General features: G+C 46.1%; 4 non-coding genes and 1 pseudogene across 4 annotated transcripts; all 5 read right to left on the bottom strand.

Annotated features, from left to right (window-relative positions):
- Positions 1-1,354: 1,354 nt before the first annotated feature.
- LOC130351701 (U2 spliceosomal RNA) lies at positions 1,355-1,545 on the bottom strand. The gene has a single exon (XR_008888279.1). It is a non-coding gene; the product is annotated as a U2 spliceosomal RNA (small nuclear RNA).
- A 2,092-nt stretch (positions 1,546-3,637) lies between these two features.
- On the bottom strand, positions 3,638-3,828 carry LOC130351700 (U2 spliceosomal RNA). Its single transcript, XR_008888278.1, has one exon. It is a non-coding gene; the product is annotated as a U2 spliceosomal RNA (small nuclear RNA).
- A 2,093-nt stretch (positions 3,829-5,921) lies between these two features.
- On the bottom strand, positions 5,922-6,112 carry LOC130351660 (U2 spliceosomal RNA). The gene has a single exon (XR_008888242.1). It is a non-coding gene; the product is annotated as a U2 spliceosomal RNA (small nuclear RNA).
- A 2,100-nt stretch (positions 6,113-8,212) lies between these two features.
- On the bottom strand, positions 8,213-8,431 carry LOC130351703 (U2 spliceosomal RNA; annotated as a pseudogene).
- Positions 8,432-10,525: 2,094 nt separating this feature from the next.
- Positions 10,526-10,716, bottom strand: LOC130351699 (U2 spliceosomal RNA). Its single transcript, XR_008888277.1, has one exon. It is a non-coding gene; the product is annotated as a U2 spliceosomal RNA (small nuclear RNA).
- Between the last annotated feature and the right edge of the window lie 370 nt (positions 10,717-11,086).

Below are 11,086 nucleotides of genomic sequence, written 5' to 3'. Positions count from 1 at the left end.
TACACCTAGTGATGTCAGTGGTATTGAGTGACATCACAGCACAGTGCTAAGGCTCCTGGGCCTGGACACAGCAGCGGCTGCAATATCTCAACGGAGAATACGTTTATATCTATGTGTGTGTGTGCGCATATATATATATATATATATATATATATATATATATATATATATATATATATTTCTCCGCCGAAATCACTTTTAAACCCATTTCCACCTTTTTTTCCCTTCTCTTCCTCTTACTTTTTTTTCACGTTTTTTTACGTTTTTCTCCTTTTCGCCTCTTTTCTGGGCGTATTATTCTTCTTTTTCTTCTTTTTTTTCGTCTAATGCATACCCCATCAGTGCAGCAATGCTTATTCAATACCGCCAGCAGATGGAGACACTGGGGGATAATTTTCTAAGGATTTATACTGATTTTTCCTGTCTGAATTTGTCGCACAGAAAGTTGCAGGCCAAATATGTGTGACATTTCTGCGACTTTAGCTTCTAGAGCATTTTTACAACATTATACATAGGTGCTGAATACATAAAAAGCGACTGTTCAGCGACAGACAAGTCGCATCGGCTGAAAGTAGGCCAGAATGTCAGTCCATGTTGGAGCAGGTTTAGATACAGTCTAAAGCATAGATCTCAAAGTCTGTGCACAGAATTTAGCAAGGGCCTCGCACCTTCTGATGCATCAGGTAGGTGCACAATAGCATAGCCTAACCCTCTGTACTTTGGTCTATATTGATGCGGGACATAGACAGCCAGCTGATGACCAATCCATTAGTGCAATGGATGGCTGGAAGCATTTGTCTTTGCCTTTGCAATACCACAGAAGCAATGCATGGTCAATGTACAGCAATGACACACCTGTGTGAACAGCCAGGAGACCCCCCCCCCCCCCCCATGTTATGTTACATAGTTACATAGTTAGTACGGTCGAAAAAAGACATATGTCCATCACGTTCAACCAGGGAATTAAGGGGTAGGGGTGTGGCGCGATATTGGGGAAGGGATGAGATTTTATATTTCTTCATAAGCATTAATCTTATTTTGTCAATTAGGAACATTCAGCACCCACCCGCTATCAAGGCAGCTGCCTATCATGTCATGCCCTACCTGCACAGGTGTGCTGGCTACTCAAATGATCCAATTAAGGAGGCCATTTAGTCAGCAGCAGCAGAAGTCCTGTGCCTGGACGCTCCAACAGGGGCCAGACACAAGCAGAAGCAGAAGCAGCAGAAGCAGCAGCAGCACCACCTTTTGTTTTTTGGCTGCAGCAGCAGCAAGGCCCACAGGGCTGGCTAGCTGGCTAGCCAGCAAGCAGGTAGCAATGAAAGTAGGAATCTTTCTTTTTAACCCTGTAAGGGGGTGGTGCACTGTACCCGAAGATACTGCCATATCGGGTCAATGCATAGGGCGACGGAAGCAAGCTTCGAAATCGGCCCCCGTTCTCAAAAATCCATTTAATATATGGTCCCCAGATAGGGGACGTATCAGATATTAAACTGATAAGAACAGATACTACACTTGATCTTAGCCAAAAGGCCGAGAAGCGATAACCGTGAAAGGGGCGGGCCCAACAAGGTCCCCTTCATGGGCACTATCACTGCTTGCTGTCAGGGAGGCTGCCAGACAATTTTCCATGCACACTCTGGGCTGGGGGGCAGTCAACCACCAGTACACACAGCAGAACCTAAACCCATACCATTATTGCTAAGCAGCAAGACAGGGGTCCATTGCACTCCCACGGGGCCTTTTTAAATGCAATCCATAACCCGGATTTGCCAGGAACCCTTCTTACTCCTCCTACTTGCATGTGACACTGGGCTTAGGATCTGCATAGGAAACACACACACAAGCACACACCTACCTTTGTTGCCTGCAGATGCCTCCTTGGCTGTCCCCAAACGGTATCAAACCAACACCCACGGGAAGCTGTAAGCATAGAGGACATGCCTGCACCCCATTGGACTTACCTGTGTGGGTTAAATCCGGGTTATTTGACAACCTATGGCGGTGATGGTTCTGCTCAGGCAGAGCAGTGCTGATGCTCCTCATAAAGCTGTCGCTGCTGTGAAGGTTCTAGGTGACATCACAAATCCCTATGGTTACATACACAACAAAGCTGGGTTGTTGTTGTTTACACTCTGCAAGGCCTGTGGAAGTGAGTGACATCATAGCACTGTAGTTCTGAGGGTTCAAGATGGATGCAACAATCTCCTGTTGCTTCTATGAAGGCCGTAATAGACGACATCACCAAACAGCTCCATAGTCACATACACAGCAAAGGAGAGATGTTGTTTACACCTAGTGATGTCAGTGGTATTGAGTGACATCACAGCACAGTGCTAAGGCTCCTGGGCCTGGACACAGCAGCGGCTGCAATATCTCAACGGAGAATACGTTTATATCTATGTGTGTGTGTGCGCATATATATATATATATATATATATATATATATATATATATATATTTCTCCGCCGAAATCACTTTTAAACCCATTTCCACCTTTTTTTCCCTTCTCTTCCTCTTACTTTTTTTTCACGTTTTTTTACGTTTTTCTCCTTTTCGCCTCTTTTCTGGGCGTATTATTCTTCTTTTTCTTCTTTTTTTTCGTCTAATGCATACCCCATCAGTGCAGCAATGCTTATTCAATACCGCCAGCAGATGGAGACACTGGGGGATAATTTTCTAAGGATTTATACTGATTTTTCCTGTCTGAATTTGTCGCACAGAAAGTTGCAGGCCAAATATGTGTGACATTTCTGCGACTTTAGCTTCTAGAGCATTTTTACAACATTATACATAGGTGCTGAATACATAAAAAGCGACTGTTCAGCGACAGACAAGTCGCATCGGCTGAAAGTAGGCCAGAATGTCAGTCCATGTTGGAGCAGGTTTAGATACAGTCTAAAGCATAGATCTCAAAGTCTGTGCACAGAATTTAGCAAGGGCCTCGCACCTTCTGATGCATCAGGTAGGTGCACAATAGCATAGCCTAACCCTCTGTACTTTGGTCTATATTGATGCGGGACATAGACAGCCAGCTGATGACCAATCCATTAGTGCAATGGATGGCTGGAAGCATTTGTCTTTGCCTTTGCAATACCACAGAAGCAATGCATGGTCAATGTACAGCAATGACACACCTGTGTGAACAGCCAGGAGACCCCCCCCCCCCCCCCCATGTTATGTTACATAGTTACATAGTTAGTACGGTCGAAAAAAGACATATGTCCATCACGTTCAACCAGGGAATTAAGGGGTAGGGGTGTGGCGCGATATTGGGGAAGGGATGAGATTTTATATTTCTTCATAAGCATTAATCTTATTTTGTCAATTAGGAACATTCAGCACCCACCCGCTATCAAGGCAGCTGCCTATCATGTCATGCCCTACCTGCACAGGTGTGCTGGCTACTCAAATGATCCAATTAAGGAGGCCATTTAGTCAGCAGCAGCAGAAGTCCTGTGCCTGGACGCTCCAACAGGGGCCAGACACAAGCAGAAGCAGAAGCAGCAGAAGCAGCAGCAGCACCACCTTTTGTTTTTTGGCTGCAGCAGCAGCAAGGCCCACAGGGCTGGCTAGCTGGCTAGCCAGCAAGCAGGTAGCAATGAAAGTAGGAATCTTTCTTTTTAACCCTGTAAGGGGGTGGTGCACTGTACCCGAAGATACTGCCATATCGGGTCAATGCATAGGGCGACGGAAGCAAGCTTCGAAATCGGCCCCCGTTCTCAAAAATCCATTTAATATATGGTCCCCAGATAGGGGACGTATCAGATATTAAACTGATAAGAACAGATACTACACTTGATCTTAGCCAAAAGGCCGAGAAGCGATAACCGTGAAAGGGGCGGGCCCAACAAGGTCCCCTTCATGGGCACTATCACTGCTTGCTGTCAGGGAGGCTGCCAGACAATTTTCCATGCACACTCTGGGCTGGGGGGCAGTCAACCACCAGTACACACAGCAGAACCTAAACCCATACCATTATTGCTAAGCAGCAAGACAGGGGCCCATTGCACTCCCACGGGGCCTTTTTAAATGCAATCCATAACCCGGATTTGCCAGGAACCCTTCTTACTCCTCCTACTTGCATGTGACACTGGGCTTAGGATCTGCATAGGAAACACACACACAAGCACACACCTACCTTTGTTGCCTGCAGATGCCTCCTTGGCTGTCCCCAAACGGTATCAAACCAACACCCACGGGAAGCTGTAAGCATAGAGGACATGCCTGCACCCCATTGGACTTACCTGTGTGGGTTAAATCCGGGTTATTTGACAACCTATGGCGGTGATGGTTCTGCTCAGGCAGAGCAGTGCTGATGCTCCTCATAAAGCTGTCGCTGCTGTGAAGGTTCTAGGTGACATCACAAATCCCTATGGTTACATACACAACAAAGCTGGGTTGTTGTTGTTTACACTCTGCAAGGCCTGTGGAAGTGAGTGACATCATAGCACTGTAGTTCTGAGGGTTCAAGATGGATGCAACAATCTCCTGTTGCTTCTATGAAGGCCGTAATAGACGACATCACCAAACAGCTCCATAGTCACATACACAGCAAAGGAGAGATGTTGTTTACACCTAGTGATGTCAGTGGTATTGAGTGACATCACAGCACAGTGCTAAGGCTCCTGGGCCTGGACACAGCAGCGGCTGCAATATCTCAACGGAGAATACGTTTATATCTATGTGTGTGTGTGCGCATATATATATATATATATATATATATATATATATATATATATATATATTTCTCCGCCGAAATCACTTTTAAACCCATTTCCACCTTTTTTTCCCTTCTCTTCCTCTTACTTTTTTTTCACGTTTTTTTACGTTTTTCTCCTTTTCGCCTCTTTTCTGGGCGTATTATTCTTCTTTTTCTTCTTTTTTTTCGTCTAATGCATACCCCATCAGTGCAGCAATGCTTATTCAATACCGCCAGCAGATGGAGACACTGGGGGATAATTTTCTAAGGATTTATACTGATTTTTCCTGTCTGAATTTGTCGCACAGAAAGTTGCAGGCCAAATATGTGTGACATTTCTGCGACTTTAGCTTCTAGAGCATTTTTACAACATTATACATAGGTGCTGAATACATAAAAAGCGACTGTTCAGCGACAGACAAGTCGCATCGGCTGAAAGTAGGCCAGAATGTCAGTCCATGTTGGAGCAGGTTTAGATACAGTCTAAAGCATAGATCTCAAAGTCTGTGCACAGAATTTAGCAAGGGCCTCGCACCTTCTGATGCATCAGGTAGGTGCACAATAGCATAGCCTAACCCTCTGTACTTTGGTCTATATTGATGCGGGACATAGACAGCCAGCTGATGACCAATCCATTAGTGCAATGGATGGCTGGAAGCATTTGTCTTTGTTGCAATACCACAGAAGCAATGCATGGTCAATGTACAGCAATGACACACCTGTGTGAACAGCCAGGAGACCCCCCCCCCCCCCCCCATGTTATGTTACATAGTTACATAGTTAGTACGGTCGAAAAAAGACATATGTCCATCACGTTCAACCAGGGAATTAAGGGGTAGGGGTGTGGCGCGATATTGGGGAAGGGATGAGATTTTATATTTCTTCATAAGCATTAATCTTATTTTGTCAATTAGGAACATTCAGCACCCACCCGCTATCAAGGCAGCTGCCTATCATGTCATGCCCTACCTGCACAGGTGTGCTGGCTACTCAAATGATCCAATTAAGGAGGCCATTTAGTCAGCAGCAGCAGAAGTCCTGTGCCTGGACGCTCCAACAGGGGCCAGACACAAGCAGAAGCAGAAGCAGCAGAAGCAGCAGCAGCACCACCTTTTGTTTTTTGGCTGCAGCAGCAGCAAGGCCCACAGGGCTGGCTAGCTGGCTAGCCAGCAAGCAGGTAGCAATGAAAGTAGGAATCTTTCTTTTTAACCCTGTAAGGGGGTGGTGCACTGTACCCGAAGATACTGCCATATCGGGTCAATGCATAGGGCGATGGAAGCAAGCTTCGAAATCGGCCCCCGTTCTCAAAAATCCATTTAATATATGGTCCCCAGATAGGGGACGTATCAGATATTAAACTGATAAGAACAGATACTACACTTGATCTTAGCCAAAAGGCCGAGAAGCGATAACCGTGAAAGGGGCGGGCCCAACAAGGTCCCCTTCATGGGCACTATCACTGCTTGCTGTCAGGGAGGCTGCCAGACAATTTTCCATGCACACTCTGGGCTGGGGGGCAGTCAACCACCAGTACACACAGCAGAACCTAAACCCATACCATTATTGCTAAGCAGCAAGACAGGGGCCCATTGCACTCCCACGGGGCCTTTTTAAATGCAATCCATAACCCGGATTTGCCAGGAACCCTTCTTACTCCTCCTACTTGCATGTGACACTGGGCTTAGGATCTGCATAGGAAACACACACACAAGCACACACCTACCTTTGTTGCCTGCAGATGCCTCCTTGGCTGTCCCCAAACGGTATCAAACCAACACCCACGGGAAGCTGTAAGCATAGAGGACATGCCTGCACCCCATTGGACTTACCTGTGTGGGTTAAATCCGGGTTATTTGACAACCTATGGCGGTGATGGTTCTGCTCAGGCAGAGCAGTGCTGATGCTCCTCATAAAGCTGTCGCTGCTGTGAAGGTTCTAGGTGACATCACAAATCCCTTTGGTTACATACACAACAAAGCTGGGTTGTTGTTGTTTACACTCTGCAAGGCCTGTGGAAGTGAGTGACATCATAGCACTGTAGTTCTGAGGGTTCAAGATGGATGCAACAATCTCCTGTTGCTTCTATGAAGGCCGTAATAGACGACATCACCAAACAGCTCCATAGTCACATACACAGCAAAGGAGAGATGTTGTTTACACCTAGTGATGTCAGTGGTATTGAGTGACATCACAGCACAGTGCTAAGGCTCCTGGGCCTGGACACAGCAGCGGCTGCAATATCTCAACGGAGAATACGTTTATATCTATGTGTGTGTGTGCGCATATATATATATATATATATATATATATATATATATATATATATATATATATATTCTCCGCCGAAATCACTTTTAAACCCATTTCCACCTTTTTTTCCCTTCTCTTCCTCTTACTTTTTTTTCACGTTTTTTTACGTTTTTCTCCTTTTCGCCTCTTTTCTGGGCGTATTATTCTTCTTTTTCTTCTTTTTTTTCGTCTAATGCATACCCCATCAGTGCAGCAATGCTTATTCAATACCGCCAGCAGATGGAGACACTGGGGGATAATTTTCTAAGGATTTATACTGATTTTTCCTGTCTGAATTTGTCGCACAGAAAGTTGCAGGCCAAATATGTGTGACATTTCTGCGACTTTAGCTTCTAGAGCATTTTTACAACATTATACATAGGTGCTGAATACATAAAAAGCGACTGTTCAGCGACAGACAAGTCGCATCGGCTGAAAGTAGGCCAGAATGTCAGTCCATGTTGGAGCAGGTTTAGATACAGTCTAAAGCATAGATCTCAAAGTCTGTGCACAGAATTTAGCAAGGGCCTCGCACCTTCTGATGCATCAGGTAGGTGCACAATAGCATAGCCTAACCCTCTGTACTTTGGTCTATATTGATGCGGGACATAGACAGCCAGCTGATGACCAATCCATTAGTGCAATGGATGGCTGGAAGCATTTGTCTTTGCCTTTGCAATACCACAGAAGCAATGCATGGTCAATGTACAGCAATGACACACCTGTGTGAACAGCCAGGAGACCCCCCCCCCCCCCCCATGTTATGTTACATAGTTACATAGTTAGTACGGTCGAAAAAAGACATATGTCCATCACGTTCAACCAGGGAATTAAGGGGTAGGGGTGTGGCGCGATATTGGGGAAGGGATGAGATTTTATATTTCTTCATAAGCATTAATCTTATTTTGTCAATTAGGAACATTCAGCACCCACCCGCTATCAAGGCAGCTGCCTATCATGTCATGCCCTACCTGCACAGGTGTGCTGGCTACTCAAATGATCCAATTAAGGAGGCCATTTAGTCAGCAGCAGCAGAAGTCCTGTGCCTGGACGCTCCAACAGGGGCCAGACACAAGCAGAAGCAGAAGCAGCAGAAGCAGCAGCAGCACCACCTTTTGTTTTTTGGCTGCAGCAGCAGCAAGGCCCACAGGGCTGGCTAGCTGGCTAGCCAGCAAGCAGGTAGCAATGAAAGTAGGAATCTTTCTTTTTAACCCTGTAAGGGGGTGGTGCACTGTACCCGAAGATACTGCCATATCGGGTCAATGCATAGGGCGACGGAATATCGGGTCAATGCATAGGGCGACGGAAGCAAGCTTCGAAATCGGCCCCCGTTCTCAAAAATCCATTTAATATATGGTCCCCAGATAGGGGACGTATCAGATATTAAACTGATAAGAACAGATACTACACTTGATCTTAGCCAAAAGGCCGAGAAGCGATAACCGTGAAAGGGGCGGGCCCAACAAGGTCCCCTTCATGGGCACTATCACTGCTTGCTGTCAGGGAGGCTGCCAGACAATTTTCCATGCACACTCTGGGCTGGGGGGCAGTCAACCACCAGTACACACAGCAGAACCTAAACCCATACCATTATTGCTAAGCAGCAAGACAGGGGTCCATTGCACTCCCACGGGGCCTTTTTAAATGCAATCCATAACCCGGATTTGCCAGGAACCCTTCTTACTCCTCCTACTTGCATGTGACACTGGGCTTAGGATCTGCATAGGAAACACACACACAAGCACACACCTACCTTTGTTGCCTGCAGATGCCTCCTTGGCTGTCCCCAAACGGTATCAAACCAACACCCACGGGAAGCTGTAAGCATAGAGGACATGCCTGCACCCCATTGGACTTACCTGTGTGGGTTAAATCCGGGTTATTTGACAACCTATGGCGGTGATGGTTCTGCTCAGGCAGAGCAGTGCTGATGCTCCTCATAAAGCTGTCGCTGCTGTGAAGGTTCTAGGTGACATCACAAATCCCTATGGTTACATACACAACAAAGCTGGGTTGTTGTTGTTTACACTCTGCAAGGCCTGTGGAAGTGAGTGACATCATAGCACTGTAGTTCTGAGGGTTCAAGATGGATGCAACAATCTCCTGTTGCTTCTATGAAGGCCGTAATAGACGACATCACCAAACAGCTCCATAGTCACATACACAGCAAAGGAGAGATGTTGTTTACACCTAGTGATGTCAGTGGTATTGAGTGACATCACAGCACAGTGCTAAGGCTCCTGGGCCTGGACACAGCAGCGGCTGCAATATCTCAACGGAGAATACGTTTATATCTATGTGTGTGTGTGCGCATATATATATATATATATATATATATATATATATATATATATATATTTCTCCGCCGAAATCACTTTTAAACCCATTTCCACCTTTTTTTCCCTTCTCTTCCTCTTACTTTTTTTTCACGTTTTTTTACGTTTTTCTCCTTTTCGCCTCTTTTCTGGGCGTATTATTCTTCTTTTTCTTCTTTTTTTTCGTCTAATGCATACCCCATCAGTGCAGCAATGCTTATTCAATACCGCCAGCAGATGGAGACACTGGGGGATAATTTTCTAAGGATTTATACTGATTTTTCCTGTCTGAATTTGTCGCACAGAAAGTTGCAGGCCAAATATGTGTGACATTTCTGCGACTTTAGCTTCTAGAGCATTTTTACAACATTATACATAGGTGCTGAATACATAAAAAGCGACTGTTCAGCGACAGACAAGTCGCATCGGCTGAAAGTAGGCCAGAATGTCAGTCCATGTTGGAGCAGGTTTAGATACAGTCTAAAGCATAGATCTCAAAGTCTGTGCACAGAATTTAGCAAGGGCCTCGCACCTTCTGATGCATCAGGTAGGTGCACAATAGCATAGCCTAACCCTCTGTACTTTGGTCTATATTGATGCGGGACATAGACAGCCAGCTGATGACCAATCCATTAGTGCAATGGATGGCTGGAAGCATTTGTCTTTGCCTTTGCAATACCACAGAAGCAATGCATGGTCAATGTACAGCAATGACACACCTGTGTGAACAGCCAGGAGACCCCCCCCCCCCCCCCCATGTTATGTTACATAGTTACATAGTTAGTACGGTCGAAAAAAGACATATGTCCATCACGTTCAACCAGGGAATTAAGGGGTAGGGGTGTGGCGCGATATTGGGGAAGGGATGAGATTTTATATTTCTTCATAAGCATTAATCTTATTTTGTCAATTAGGAACATTCAGCACCCACCCGCTATCAAGGCAGCTGCCTATCATGTCATGCCCTACCTGCACAGGTGTGCTGGCTACTCAAATGATCCAATTAAGGAGGCCATTTAGTCAGCAGCAGCAGAAGTCCTGTGCCTGGACGCTCCAACAGGGGCCAGACACAAGCAGAAGCAGAAGCAGCAGAAGCAGCAGCAGCACCACCTTTTGTTTTTTGGCTGCAGCAGCAGCAAGGCCCACAGGGCTGGCTAGCTGGCTAGCCAGCAAGCAGGTAGCAATGAAAGTAGGAATCTTTCTTTTTAACCCTGTAAGGGGGTGGTGCACTGTACCCGAAGATACTGCCATATCGGGTCAATGCATAGGGCGACGGAAGCAAGCTTCGAAATCGGCCCCCGTTCTCAAAAATCCATTTAATATATGGTCCCCAGATAGGGGACGTATCAGATATTAAACTGATAAGAACAGATACTACACTTGATCTTAGCCAAAAGGCCGAGAAGCGATAACCGTGAAAGGGGCGGGCCCAACAAGGTCCCCTTCATGGGCACTATCACTGCTTGCTGTCAGGGAGGCTGCCAGACAATTTTCCATGCACACTCTGGGCTGGGGGGCAGTCAACCACCAGTACACACAGCAGAACCTAAACCCATACCATTATTGCTAAGCAGCAAGACAGGGGCCCATTGCACTCCCACGGGGCCTTTTTAAATGCAATCCATAACCCGGATTTGCCAGGAACCCTTCTTACTCCTCCTACTTGCATGTGACACTGGGCTTAGGATCTGCATAGGAAACACACACACAAGCACACACCTACCTTTGTTGCCTGCAGATGCCTCCTTGGCTGTCCCCAAACGGTATCAAACCAACACCC

This window comes from Hyla sarda, unplaced genomic scaffold (genome assembly GCF_029499605.1).
Source record: "Hyla sarda isolate aHylSar1 unplaced genomic scaffold, aHylSar1.hap1 scaffold_992, whole genome shotgun sequence".
In the NCBI taxonomy this organism is placed as follows: domain Eukaryota; kingdom Metazoa; phylum Chordata; class Amphibia; order Anura; family Hylidae; genus Hyla; species Hyla sarda.
This window is presented reverse-complemented; position numbering and strand designations above follow the sequence as displayed.